The sequence below is a fragment of the Myotis lucifugus genome, unplaced genomic scaffold (assembly GCF_000147115.1).
Source record: "Myotis lucifugus unplaced genomic scaffold, Myoluc2.0 scaffold_288, whole genome shotgun sequence".
Lineage (NCBI taxonomy): Eukaryota > Metazoa > Chordata > Mammalia > Chiroptera > Vespertilionidae > Myotis > Myotis lucifugus.
Window position 1 is genome coordinate 752,828 of NW_005871336.1, and position 15,632 is coordinate 768,459.

Here is a 15,632-nt window from a genome sequence, read left to right on the forward strand (position 1 = left end):
TCACTGCCCTTCTGGAAAATAAAAATAAATGCAAGATTGAGTTATTGGAATCTGTGGAAAGAAAGCTGTGCAGACAGACTCAGGCCCTAAGAATTGGTGTCAAGATTATTTTAAAGTGGCAATATTTGAGCTACAGAAGATCTGAAAAAAATCTTATTTGCCTAAGTTGAGATTCTAGAAAATACAACTGCTATGAATTCCCACCCAAGGATATTTCTTGCATATTCAGCTGCCTTGAAAACAGACTGATCATTCTCATTAGTACCTAAAAACAAACAAAGAAACACACACACACACACACACACACACGCACACACACACACAACAAACCCCAGTAGAATTGCTGTAGGCAGTTACTCAGACATGAGCAGAGCAGGAGGATGGGCCCCGAGCTGCCCTTTCCTCCCATAGCACATCGATGGTCTTAATGTTTGGACCACTTGACCTTTCTTCCCTAGAGATAACATCTAGGCCTCAGTTGTATTTCAGCTCCAGGCCCAGATAAGCAACAAAACCAGCCATGGTTGACCTCAGGACCAGCTTCATGGGCCCCCTGCCCTGGTGCCGGCCAATTAATCAGTGGAGACCTAGACCCTGAAAAGACACAGCTGAAAAACTGCTGAATATTTCATTAATATCTTTCCCTGCAATCACCCCTACAATCTCTGCCCTTAAAATCCTTTGGATGGAGGACCCAGAATGCTCTCCCTCCGGGAGCACGCCTGTGCTTTTCCCTGTTCTCTCCCCTCCCCAGGTACTTCACCATTCGCTTCCTCACTCCCAAGCTCCAAGGGCCCTTCCTTGACCCCTAGAACTTGTTTGCTTAGCCCATTTCTCCTAGGAATTACTTTCTCTACCTCTGTAATTTACCCAATAAATGTTCTCTTACAGTTTGGGTCTGAACTTTGAATTCTTCCCTAGCCAGAACCCAAGTACCGAGGTTGCTGAACCCAGGTTTGGTCTGACCCCCCTGGTCAGACAAATGGTGTCATCCCACCATCTACAACAGAATCTTCCACACTCTCCTTTTGGAGGCCCCCAAACCCTCTTTTGTTAAGTTGACGTGTATACCTACACCTTTACCTAGGGCTACTTCACAACATACTCCTGTGGAGCAACTCCCCTGGGCGTGTGTACATAAACCTCCTTTTTCCTCCTCTTAATCTGTCTGTTGTCATTAATTTGCAGACCCCCCAACTCCTGGACTGAAGGTGAAAGAGGAAAAAGGAAGACGTTTTTCCTCCCAACAGAGTTGTCCTCATACACTTTGGCTTTGTTAGTGCAACAGCGGGAAACTGCAATCAAGTGCAGTTCTCCCTGCAATAAATTATCTTCACTGTGTCGGTAAGGATATCTGGAATCTTCTTTCCAGTATGAATTATGGGTCACCAGAGTTGAAACATACTATCCCTCTCCTTGTGTGAAGGAAGTGAGACCTTGACACGTTTATGTGATTGACTTAATGACACCTGGCGGGATTAGAAGATTTAGAATGTTTTTATTGATTTTTTACAGAGAGGAAGAGAGAGGGATAGAGAATTAGAAACATCAATGAGAGAGAAACATCCATCAGCTGCCTCCTGCACACCCCCTACTGGGGATGTGCCTGCAACCAAGGTATATGCCCTTGACCAGAATCGAACCTGGGACCCTTGAGTCCGCAGGCTGACGCTCTATCCACTGAGCCAAACTGGTTAGGGCAGAAGATTTAGAATGTATTCCGAGTTCTTCTAAATCTGAGGCCATCATAACTAAGGTTTTAGTCTAACTAAAAGCAAGTCAGACTTGGATTGGGGAAGGGGGCATAGAGATGTGCTGGGAACAGGCGGCTCCCTCAATAGAGCACTGCTCCACTTTAACAAGGAAAATGTTGAATAAGACTTCCCACCTGCATAATCTAGGACTTCCCACCCCATTGGTGATAAAGTTTTGAAACTTAAAGGAATACATGCCCTTCATTAATAGAAACAGTGCTGTGTTACTGACTTTCAGACCTCAGGATACCTGGTGTGGTCACAGCACTCAGGCTAATTTGAGAAAAAGGAGGTGCAGTGGGGAAAAAAATTACACCCAACTTAAATGGAAAGCTGTACCGATTTTTAAAACATCTTGCATGCATTATTTATAATGGCTTCTGGGGAGAATTTTTATTCACATATTTCTTCCCACTTTATTAGAGCAACACATTTTAATAATCCCATGAAACTAATCTAGCCAGCTTTCCTGTGATAGAATGCTTGTAATTCATCACGCTACCTGTGTTTATGATGTTTATCGGCATGATAAGCCATGTAAGAGTAATTACCATATCAATTTTATATATCCAGTCCCAGTTTTTACTTGATACTGTCTTAATAAATTCTGGTACTTACAGTCACGTCAAAAGGGACAACTGAAATGTACTTCTGCGCGAAGTAAAACTAATGGCCATTAATGTATCTCAGAGATCCTTTGCCCATCTCTTTTCCTCCAGTAATGTGTTAAGATTTTATTGCAAGTTCTTCCATTTGTTTCCTCACTAAAACACTTTATTTAAACTTCCTTAAGACAAAGCTGGCATGATTGAGAGGAGGAATAGACTAAATGCTAAGTAGAATTAGGATGTGAATTTTCTGGAGTCAGCTATATAGAAACCTATGTGTGAACAGATTGGCTACAAAATATACCAAGCAACCCATCAGCATTCCTTGTCAGTGCTATTGCTTCTTCATGGTTCCTCAACCAATGGATTTTGGCTTCTTAAAAACTGAGTCAGCCCAGGGGTTTAGTTTGACAATGATATCACCCCAACTATTGAGTATCAAAACAACTGGACCAAATGTTTTTCTATTTTTTTCTCCTTTGGGTTTTATAAATGAAAATAATATTGCTCTTCATTTGAACTAATTTGCTTTATGAAGGAAACCAATTGGTCTCTCATAAGCTCTTTCCTTACTACCAAAGCAAAAGGATAGCAAGAAATTAGTACTAACATTTAAAAGAAAATGTTAAATCTAGGTGACTACAATCATTTTGTTCTTATTTTTTTATTGCAGAAAATGTAACCAACAAATAGGGGAGGTATTTTACCTCTTCTCCTTTTCCCTCAGACATATAAAGTACTCTAGGATACTAAGGAACAAGATGATCAACTTTTATCAAAAATTTTATCAAATATTATTTTATCAAATAATTTTGTTTTGGTTAATCCTCACCCAAGAATATTTTTCCATTGATTTTTAGGGAGAGTGAAAGAGACACAAAAAGACACAGAGAAACATCCAGTGAGAGAAATACATCGATTGGTTGCTAATGCACAAGCCCCAACCAGGGCCCGGGCTGAGGAAGAGCCTGTAACCAAGGTACGTGCCCTTGACCAGAATTTATCCCGGGACCCTTTGGTCTTCAGGCTGACGCAGACCAAACTGAGCCAAACTGGCTAGATCCAGAATAAACTTTTATCATCTGCAATCATCAACTCCTCAGCACTAGAAAATCCTAGAAAGGACATTGAATAGATTTCAAATGAGGGTGTTTGTAATTAAGCGGTTTTCTGTATGCCTTCTTGATGGTATCATTTTAACCAATAAATGGTTGCTGCTATATTTTACCAATGTAAGGATGGGCAGAGGAAGAGTTCGCTGGACGGTTCAGAAAGTGTTGCCTGTCAGGGAAGGTCCTCACTGTTAGGCAACTGGACCAATAAGCCCCTAAAGTTGCACTTAAATGTCCCCTTGCTCTCATGGATTCTGTGGGGGGAATAATTTCCCCATTATCCTTCTTGGCTTAGCATCCTATAATAAAGACAGATTAACAAGAGAAAGCCAATAAAAGTTTATTAACATTTATATCTCTTGTATACTTGGGAGAGATCCAGGGGGAAATAAGTAATGCAAAGTAGTAGCTTAGAACTCTGGCTTATATTGCATTTGCAACAAAGAACAATACCATTTTGTGGAGAAATCACAGAACAAAGTGTTATCAATTGGGGTTACCAACTGGGACTTTGGTTCTTCTCGTCAATGCAGAAAATATTTTAAGGTCAATGAAAATGAAAGGAAAGCAAGCAATAATTTATTGATCGCAGCAAAAATATACTTAGGAGAGCGCAACAAGGAAGGGCATGGCAGAAGCAACAGGAGAGCCTGGGCTGGGCTGCTTTAGCTCACTGGGAAGTCAGAGAAAAGGGGGCCTTGGAGACAGGGTCAGGATGGGCTGCTGCTGCTCCCCTGGTTGCAACTTCATGGGGTCCCTTAGAAGTTGGGGGATACGTGCCTGTGGGGGAAGGAGAGGGAAGGAGGGAATGGCATGGGCATGCTCCTTGGAGGGAGAGCTCAAGCTGGGTCCTTTGTTCTGAGCATATTTATCTCCCTTGGAGGTGGGAATCTTAGGGGAGGTCTTGGGGGAGGGTCTCAATAGAATATTTGTCAGCTTTCCAGGTGTGCTCTTCAAGGTTCCTGGTTTCCACTGATTGGTCAGTTCCAGGACAGGGGTCATTAGTCAATGTAGCTGATTCTGAGGCAGCCAAGGTGTCACTTGTCTGGTTTTGCTGGTTTTCTGGACTGGAGCTGAGATACAACTGAGGTCTAGATGTTATCTTTAGGGAGGAAAGGGTAAGGGGGTGCCTGGCCAGTGATATGAAAGATCAGGGGGTCCAAACCACGTGACCAGTGATATGCCAGGGGAAGATAGGTTACCCTGGGGGTGAGGTTCTTGTTTCCCAAGTTTTGCCCTTTGCTAGGCATCCAGGGCTTTCTGCCCTGGTGAGTTTCTGTACGGCCTACCGGATGACTGGACACTTAGCATATTAGGCTTTTATTATATAGGCGTAGAGCTAGAGATATATCTTTCAATGTGAGCATTGCGGGGAGGAAGAGGGCTTAATTAGAATTGGGTAGGGACCATGATATTGCAGTTTAGCATTGCTAGAACATTCAAGGCTAGGATTCAGGGAGAGAGGTTCAGAGCAGTCGTAGGGCACAACTGCCTATGATGTATTGTACTGAAGAGTTAGACATTTATGTAAATAAGGAAGTTTCTGTTATGAGCAATAAAGTTATGTGCCTGGGCAAGGGACTCAGAATAGTAAAGTTATGCTGATGAAGACAATAGAATAGTAAAGTCATATTACTGTAGACAGTTAGTTCTGTGAGTGAAGGTGTTTGGTTTCCCAGTGTCCAAACTGCATGTGGGTCTAGCTGGTTTTAGCTCTCAGCTTCGTTTGGCCTAAAAACGATGACCTAATGTGACTATATAGAGATGATTTTTAAATCACTTAAAATAATAAACATTCATTTCAGATGATAAAAATAAATTAATTACAAATTAAACGAAATGTTTAAATATAAAATGACTTTTAAAAACTTGAATAAATATGTTTTCTATCACTATTCTCCCAGCTATTTTAAAAGAAGATGATCTTTATATGCAAGTCCTTTATTAATGAGAAAACACATTTGGAACTCACTTAGGTTTTCCTCCTTGTTTCTGGAGAGGCCTCTCTCTGCTTTTTGCTTTTACCTTGCTGAGTAGCTTCTACCCTGGAGCTCTATTCCTTGGCGTTATTGGTAACACCCTCCTTCAGATTTTCTTTCTGGCACATCTCTGCTCTTTGGGGTGGAGGCATCAGCTTACCTCTCCTCTTTCCTATTATTTCCTTCTGCTCCACCCAATAGCATTAATATACCTTGCTTTCGGTAACCCGGATTTTAAAGGATTTGATAATTTAGGGCCACACACACTTTTAATATTGCTTATTAACTTCTTTATAGGGATGTTATATATATTTTTTTAAAAATATATTTTATTGATTTTTTACAGAGAGGAAGGAAGAGAGATAGTTAGAAACATCGATGAGAAAGAAACATTGATCAGCTGCCTCCTGCACACCTCCCAGTGGGGATGTGCCCACAACCAAAGTATATGCCCTTGACCAGAATCGAACCCAGGACCCCTCAGTCCGCGGGCCGACGCTCTATCCACTGAGCCAAACCGGTCAGGGCAGGGATGTTATATTTTGAATCCGAGAATAGGATTCAATTGTACGTAGATACTAAATGCTCTATAAATGTGAATTATAGCATAGATTTTCAGAGAACAGAAGTGTAACTATTGTGTGAAATACACCAAACCATCGTGTAGCTAGAAGGAACTTTGTTGGGAATAAATTGTCTTTTATGATATTTTGATTGTCTCTTCTGTTCAGTGAGCCATCTGTTATGCTCATTGTTTCTCTTTCTATTTTTCTTCCCTCTGCTGTGCATTTCCCAGTTTCTGGGTCCTCTTACTCAGGCACCGGCCTGCTGGCATCTCCATGGTACCATATCGGCAGCAGGTCAAAATGAGCAAGGGTCGGGACATTTTCTTCTAGGGGGCGATTGTTTCCAATTAGAATTTCAGCGGGAACAGAAGCATTGCAATTCAATGAGCCACAAGGGAAGGGTTGGGTCCTTTTAGTCTGAGAATTGCTGCCATCCTCCCTCCCAGAGGGGTTAGCCACACTCAGAACACAACACTCTTCACACTGAAGTAAGTAACACTGCAGCTTTTGAGCCATAAGAGGAAAACTCATTATCTACAGAGTGTGCGACTCTCATGCAGGAAGTCACGGAGGAAAGCTTGAGCAATTTAGACTCAAGTGTCATTCAGAGTATACTTATTGCCCAAATGGAGTTTCCCCTTCCCTGGGTAAATGCACAAGCATGTTACATGAGGAGGGAGGGAGGGAAGGAGGGAGGGAGGGAAGGAGGGAGGGAGGGAAGGAGAGACAGAGAAGAGAGAGAGAGAGAGAGAGAGAGGAGAGAGAAAGAGAGAGAAACCACCTCATGCATGAAAATATTTCCTGCAAAGCAAAAACAATGACAAGATTGGATCTATAAGAAAAGTGCCCGTTGAAGCAAAATGACACCTTGCCAAAGTTCAACAGGTAAAGAAGACTTCATTCAACACTATTGCAACAGGAGAGAGATGCCTATTGGTTTAATTCTGCTGAAACAAAATGCTGGAGACGTGGTTTTTTTTAAATGTTTTTATTGATTTCAGAGAGGAAGAGAGAAGGGGAGAGAGATAGAAACATCAATGATGAGAAAAAGTCATTGATTGTCTGTCTCCTGCGCACCCCTACTGGGGATCGAGCCTGCAACCCGGGTATGTGCCCTGACTGTGACCTGATGGTGCATGGGTTGTTGCTCAACCATTGAGCAACACCGGCCAGGCTGGAGAGTTTTTAAGAGCTGAGGTGAATGGGATCATAGGCCATCTGTGTTTGCTAACTGGCCTTATCCATAGGAAAACTAAGCTTTCTCTTATCTTCATAAAGGAGGTAGTTGTACAATGCAAGCAAGGGGCCCACCCCCCTATGGAGACTGGGAGATAGGAGTGCTGTCTATATTGATGATTATATTTCAAAGAGATGGTGTCCACATCCTTGGGAAAGGGGTGTCTAGGGTTGTAAAACTGGCAAGGGGCTTGTGTGAAGATATATATCCATTTCAAAAGGCAGAGAAGGAATTGACAAGTTTTCTAAAGTAAATGCTCTAAGGAAGAGGTCAGGGGCTTAGAAGCGGGAGAAGCTTGTCGGAAGTGGGGTCAAGTGGAGAAAAGGAGTCAGGCCACCTGTCACTTTCCTGGCAGCACCTCCCACACCCCTCTCTGAGCTTCCTCGCGGAAAGAAGGGTATCTTCCCTGCCATCATTCTGGATGTGCTGTGGCATACTTCACGTTTATGCGGTAGGCTGATGTGTATGGAGTTGAGTGGAAGCTTCTGGGGCCTCTACTGCCACCAACCTGTCCTTTGTGACCTTAAATTCTTTCTTTTATTCGTTTATTCTCTTGGGTTAATCCTCATTTTTACCTTGGGGTTCTTTTTGTGAACAAACATATATTTGATTATACATATAACGTATGTATATATATTTATCCTATATTATATCTTTATGAATGAATGAATTTGTTTATTTTCTCTATGAAAAACGTTTAAGAATAGCCTCCTAGACTTTAGAACTTAGGGCATAAAGAAAATTCAAGGAGTACGGGGGGAAGGGGAAATAGTATTTGCTATAGTAGTTACTGGGAATCAGGCACAGTGTTAAAATCTCTACTGTTTCCTAGTTAATGACAATGACTCTGTGAAGTAAGTATGATAGTTCGCATTTAATGTATAAGTGAACCCAGAAGCTTTATGCCACTTAACAAAGCCATACAGCTAGTCAGTGGTGGAGTGGGACTCTACCACAAGGCTCTCAGAAGCAGTCTGCTGCCTCCAGTTTTGATGTTTGACCACTGACAGCTTTGAGGCACTGCCTACCTCCTTTTCTTTTTACCCCACATCTGAGCAAGTTAATGTAAAGGGTGAATCAAACCACACAAGGTCCTGCCCCCCAAGCAGGGCACCCCTGGTCAAACCCCACAACCATAACTACCAAAGCCACTCACCTCTCCCTTCTCTCAAGCTGCTCCCAACCAGATTGAGTGCCTGCCATGTGCTACTGGAAAATAATCCCATTAGGTGAGTAATTAGACTCTTTGTACCCTCTTTGTGATGTATGATGTCATCGATTTTGACATGGGAATCAATTTTGGGTGTGGGATTGATCCCTTCCTCTGCAGGCAGGCCAACCACAAAGCAGAAAGGCAATGCAAAACAGAAAGGGGAGGTAGGGCCTATGTGTACACACACACACACACACACACACATGCCATACTGCAGTGGCCAAGATTCTACATGTGCCTTAGCTGCAGAGCCCCTCCCATGCCATAAATATTTCTCAGAGAAAATGGGGAAAAGTCATGTGAAATAGAACTGGTTGAAACATTAATTTGCACTAATTCTGTGTGTTTGAATTTGGTTCATCTTTCTTCCCATGTGCTTTTGGTTCTTACAACTATAAATTCAGGTCATGTGGGATAGCGTGAACCAAAGTAAACCTTATTGCAATTAGGACTGTTTAAATGGTTTAAAGCCTGCCTCTCCATTCTCTTTTCTGTTTTTATGAATATAATGAATTTTTTTAAAAAACTAGAGAAATCATTGCTGAGCTAGAAGGCAAATGCTATGTTGCAGTAGTGGAGGCAGACCATCTCATGCATCATCTGAGAGACTGAGTCAAAGAATCATCCTTGTGGGTAGTGAACATCTGCTTTATGTAGCCTCCCCTTCTCCAGTTCTCTGATAACAGAACTGACTTTCTTTTAAGGAAGCTATTCCTTATGTTGCAACAGAGATAAGTTCTTCAAGTTCATAAAAATCTGCCACAGATGCAGGGATGGACATAGAGGCCAGGGTTGGCCCATAAAAACACTTTACCCTCCTGAATCTATCAGTGGGTTTTTAAATAGGCACATGTCTCAATTCAGGCCCACGTGACACTTCCCCAGGAGTTTCTCTGCCAGAACCTTCACAATAAGGGTGTCATTGACTGGGATTGTGAGGCCGGTAGGATGTGATAAAAGGGTCTGTCACGGGTGGTTGTTCAAAGGTGATTGCTCTTACTACCTGAGAGTAGATTCATTGAGAGATAGAAAAAGACACAGGGCTCTAATTCCCGAAGATATAATTCCCGAAGCCAGTTATCTTTGAAAGTTTCAGTTAACATAAGTCAATGACTTTCCCTTTTCTTCCTAAGCGAGTTTGAGCTGAGTTTCTGTTACTTGTGATCCCAAGTCTACACGGTATGAAAGAGGTACTAGGTGAAGTGATTGAATAATTTATTGTCCAAAGAAGGACACTTTGGAACACTATTCATACTTATACAGGGAAACAGGTTACACTGGAACTGTTCCCGGCAAACCAGGACATATGTTAACTCCAACAATTAGGGCTTTACTGTACCATATTACATAGAGTCTAAACCATGTAGTAGCTTCCTCCATGCTCAGATTTTTGTAAGGTATATTTCATATCTATGGAAACAGCCTATAAACATAAATGCCACTGGAAGGTTGTGTGCCTAAGCCTTAGCCCTCTACCCAACATTTGTAAAATGAGGAGTTCGGATGAGAAAATTTAGAGTTTCAAAATTTCATACTCAGAATTCAAAGACACCTCAACTTAGGGAGTTAGGAGTCAGAGTACAGGCCAGCCTCCATCTATCCTCAGTGGTTGCTTGGAAAGTTGCATTGAGAAGTGCAATAGACTGAATAATGGTTCCCAAAGACCTCCATGACCTAATTCCCGGAAACTACATCTAATCTTATATGATACAAGGAACTTTTCATAGGTGATTACATGGACAATCTTCAGATGGGGAGATTATCCTGAATTATCTGAGCAAACACTAACTGTAATGTATTCTTGTAAGAGACAGGCTGATGTAACTACGGAAGAGGCAGGTATGTGGCCACGCTGTTGGCCTTGAAGGTGGAGGAAGGGGTCACACGCCACCATATGCAAGGAATGCAGCGCCAGAACCTCACAAAGGTAAGGTTTCTGACAGAATATAGCTCTGCCAACCTTCTGATTTTAGACATCTGACCAGAACTCTAAGAAATAAATTGTATTATTTTAAGCCTCTGATTTGGTAGTAGGTTGTGACAGCATCATAGGTAAATCATCCAAGAATGATGATGAAGTAGTATTGATCTCACTAGGAAATTAGACCAGGATATAGATGAGATAGACCCTTCTGAATGTATGGTGGTGATTGCTTTATTGTCCCCTCGCTGCAGTTTCTGACTTAGAGGGCTATAAATCTGAATATGTAAAAATAGCTTTGTAATGAATTGGTATGTTCTGTTTCTATGTGAATATTGCCCCCTTACAGGGAGCCTCTGACATGTGCTGATAGATTGTTCTTCAGCTTTCCTTGTAAGTTATAGTTACAGACAAAAGCAGGCTTGGGGTGCCCATATTCAACATGTATCTCATTTTCATGGTGTTTATTACAAGTGGCTTCTAACTGATGGCATGGATCAGAATCATCTAAGAAGTTTGTAAAAGTGCATGCTTGAATCTCACCCCAATGTACCCAATCGGAGTTTCCGTAAGTGTTTATCTTCATATTTTTCCATGGAAATTATAAACAACACAAAAAGTTGAAAACAGGAATCACTGCCATTGGCTGATGTAACTTGAAACAAACCACAAATAGTGCTTCTTTCATAACACATTTGACATACTTGTGGTTCTGTCTCTGCCATGATACCCATATTCCAGTGATGGTAAGCATAAGTATAGCTATGCCATGCAAAGGCTCAGGATTTTCCTAAATATGAGATTCATTACCAAAATGCTATTTTAGGAAATTTCCAGTCTGTCTTATGCTGGATGGCATCTCATCAAATTTTATAATTTGATGTAATCTGTTTGCTGATGGGTGAGACAGAAAATATTGCTGCTCTATCCCAATTTATACACACATTAAATTTAATCATATAAAATTACTGTTTTTGTAGGTCAAAATATTTGAATGCTGGCAATTCCCTATGGTTTAGCCTGTCAAACAAATTTGTTAGCAAATAAACTCAAATCAAATAAGCTAAATTACTTCAGTACTTTTAAAAAAATGAAATTTAATAAGTAGATAAAAAGTATTATAGCTTCCATGTTATTGACAATAATCAAACAGATAAAAAATAAACTGTAAGTTCCAACCCTGTGTAGTATGACCTTTGTTTATTTTAGTCAACCTTTCCCAGACATGAATATAAACCTGAACACATTTATTGAATGTGTGAATGTTACTATTTTATATGGAATGAATAACAATTATACATCATGAATATTTTGTATGTACTTAAAATTTTGTGTTATGATACATACTGTGAATGAGTTTATTGCATGTACTATTAGGACTGGGCTAGGTGTAGGTGTAGCATGCTAGAAATATTATGGGAACTAGGTTGAGAAGTCTTGGGTTGGAGGCCAGATCTGCCACTTGCATTAATTTCCTCATCTGCAAAATGGGAAAAAGAAAACATTAATATTGACCTGCTAGAATTGCTGTGGGGCTCAAATGAGTTAATGTGTATGCAGGTAATTGTAAATCATAAAACACTGTAGTATGGTGTATATCAAATAAGTACATGCTGAGAATTCACCATCTGTGCAAGAACAGACTAAAGCTGTTTCTAGAGTACTAATTGGGTATGGCTTTTTCAATTGACAAACAGGACTTGTCCATGCATTAAGAAAGAAGGTCTGCTCTTTCCTAAAGAATATGTAACTAACAAGTGTGAGTGATGTGGGTGAAAAAGCAAGGTCTATTCATAAAATAAATAGTAAGGTAAAAATAGTTAGATCAACAATGGCATTTCAAAAAGAATAGCTGCTTTTTTATGTAAATGATGATTTTAAAACCTTTACTCCTCACTTTTTCCACAAACTTCTTTGTTTGGGGGAGTATAACATTTCATTCAAATGTCCTCATAAGGATATTTTCTTGATGTTGCTTCTAAATGAGCTAGTGAATCAGATGATGTCAGAAGGTAAAACACACACTGATGTTATAGCTTCTCTATCAAGGATATTAAAACAGTGCATCTACACCTTTTATTTGTATTGCATCTTAAGAGCATTTCCATGCCATTAAAAATTACTTTATGAGTGTAATTAGTGAGACAGAAAGTGATAAACTATCATATGTTTACTTCTTTTACTTCTGTATTCTTTTACTCATTAGCATTTCTCTTTTGAGAAACAAACATATCAGTAGACCTTTTCTATATATGTGGACATTGCCTGGAAATAGAAGAGCTTAGAGAACTATGAGGATGCTTTGAGAGTGCAAGTGCAGTGGGAGGGCTGCTGAGGCCTCTAAGAGCAAAGAGCGTTTAAGCGGAGGCTAGGATAATGAATAAATTCAGCTATGTGAGTGTTGGAGTGGTGGATGGGAGGGTGACAGAAAGATGTGCAAGGAAGAGGAAACAGCATGGGCAATGGTGAAAAAGCATGAAACGCCACAGCATGTGGAATTAGAACTCTAATCCATTTAGTATTGCTGGAATAGAAAACTTTAAGAGGAGGAATTCGAGGACCCTTTCTAGTAATTCTATGGCAGTGGTTCATTCCCAGTGGATGAACTTCCATTAGTATAACACACTTATCCTCCTACCCTGAACTGCTATTCCTCTTGGGGTGCATAGGGGTGATTGGCTTAGGTTTGGAAGGAGAAACTAGAAGTGTATAGCCCTACCCCCTTCTCTCTGCTCTTGGTTCAGAGCCAGGCTGACTGTAGGGCATCATCTCTTCTCCCTTGTTTTTCTCCATGTCCTGCTTACAGGGGCAGAGCTTGTCCTTAAGTTATGGGTGGGGTCCAGTGGTGGGGAAGTTGGATGCAGTTTTGGGGGGAGTGGGGACTTACTAAATGTTTAGTTATGAGAATGTGTAAGATGGCTTACATTTTGAGGAATAATTAGGGAGAATTTTAGGGAGCAAAATATATAGTGTCGAGTTGTTGGGTAGGACCCAGTGCCTTAGATTTAGGCCCTGAACTTTATTGTTGGGGTCTTGGTCTGTGTGGAAGCTTTCATTGGTCTGCAAGTCATCTTTTGACTGTCCTACAGTTGGATTTTAATCCTTGCAGGCTGCGAAAGAGACTTTGGTTTGGGTCCTAAGGGATTTTGACCTGGATGGCTGATCAGATTGAAACTTTTTGTCCCCACAGGCAGATGACTCTGTAAATTTTCATCAATGCTGATTCCCCTCTCAAAAAGGCATACACTTTGCCCAAGCATCACTCGGTAAGGGGTGTGGATTAACTGAGCAATTCACACTGGGCATGATACCAAAATCATAACAAAGTGCACAATAAATTTTAGAAGTTGTGGTAGTTGTATTTATTTCAATAACTCAATCCCTTCCATTAGATGGAGACTTGATCACTTAAACTAAATACCTGTCACTCTAACCTAATTTGTATCTGCTGGACTACAGTTTGGGCACATGATATCTATCACTAAATGTACCTTGTTGAATGTACCATAACATGCTGAGACCCGACTCTAAGGGTTAGGATATAATACAAACTGATTGGACAAAATTGATGTATTGAATACTAGACCAGAATAAGAACTAACCCATTTATTGATGTTTCTAATTTTTATATGGATTTATGGACCTTTTCAAAGAGTTAAAGTTTTAACTTTAAAGCAGACGTCTGCAAAAATTCTAAATATACACTTGATTTTTCATTACATTTTAAATTCTAGAATGTCTTTTTTAAAAGACAGCTCATTAAAATTGCTTAAATAATAGGATAATGACAAAATATATAGGTAATGTAACAGAATTATAGTTCAGTGGACACTTATCACCCAGTTTATGAAATAGAAATTTAACACTACCTTTAAAACCCTAATGAGTCTCTGAATTTTTGTGTATATTTTTGCCTCTCATTAAAATTTTTTCATATGTTTATCCTTGAGTAAACGTGAAATATCTAGGCTTTGTCTACTGACTAGCAAAGCCAGCTCTGCCAAAGTTCAAGTGTTCATTCACATGTGGGAAGGTGGGATGGATAGTCTGACGCTCTATTGTGTGCCCTTGGTCAACTTGTCTTTCAGTTCTAGTTCCACAGTGCAGTTTTAGTTATTATAGCTTTTTATATTTTAACAATTTTTTTTTATTTTTTGGTTCTTTTCCTCAGTATCCCAGTATAATGTCTCAGTGTTGCCTTTCATGACACTGAATCTATTTTTAAAGGTCAGTTCTGCTTTATTTAGCATCCAATACATACTTTCAGTCAGCTACTGCAATTTTAGTTTTCTTACAAATTTTTTAGTCTCACCTAGTCATCTTATTCCACAATTTCCTTGTGAGAAGAAATGGATCGCATAGCATATAAACACAAATATCTGCTAGAAACAAATAAAGAGCGGTTTTAATGCAAAGAACATTAAGACATCACCACTCCCAAACATGTGGATGTATTCTAGTTAGGATGCCATGCCAAACATCTGCTACTACCATGTTCTGATTCCAGTAATAAATCCTTATCAGGGGTCTGTGTTCCTAAGGAGTCCTTTGGGAGATATATCACATCGGTTGTGAAATAAGCCGTCCCAAAACTTAGTGACTTAAGACAACATTTATTACACTTGCTACTGGGTGGGTCAGAAATTGGAGCTGGGCTTAGAATGATCATCTGCTTGCCTCAGCTCACTCGCTGGACTGCAGGCAGTGCCAGGTCAGCTGGGCATGGCTGGTCTGGCACAGTGTCATGGGGGCAGCTCCCCTCTGTTCATCACCTTGAGGCCAGCTTGGGTTGTTCATGTGGCCGCAGAGCAGGTTTCTAGGCGGAAGCTAAAGTGTGCAAGGACTCTTGAGTCTCAGGCTTGGAACAGGCACCACATGGCTTCCACTCCTTCCCATGGGCCAAAGCAAGTCACAAGACCAGCCAGATTCAAGGGGAGGGAGAGGAGACTCTACCTCTTCATGGCAGGAAGGCGAAGTCACATGGCAAAGGGCATGGATACAGAAAGGGGTCTGGGATTGTGGCCATTGTTTTATGCTATCACAGACAGCGTTCTGCTTCTCCAGTATTGATGTTCATTTTGAATAGGTGCCATGTTGCTATTTATTTCTCTCTGTTTATTATCAAGGTGGGAAAGGTCCAGGTAAAGCTGTTTGGGCTTATTGTAAAGTGTGTTTAAATTGCCTTTGTTCTTCTTACAGCCTAACTGATCATCAGCCTAACAGAACCCCAATGTCTTCACAA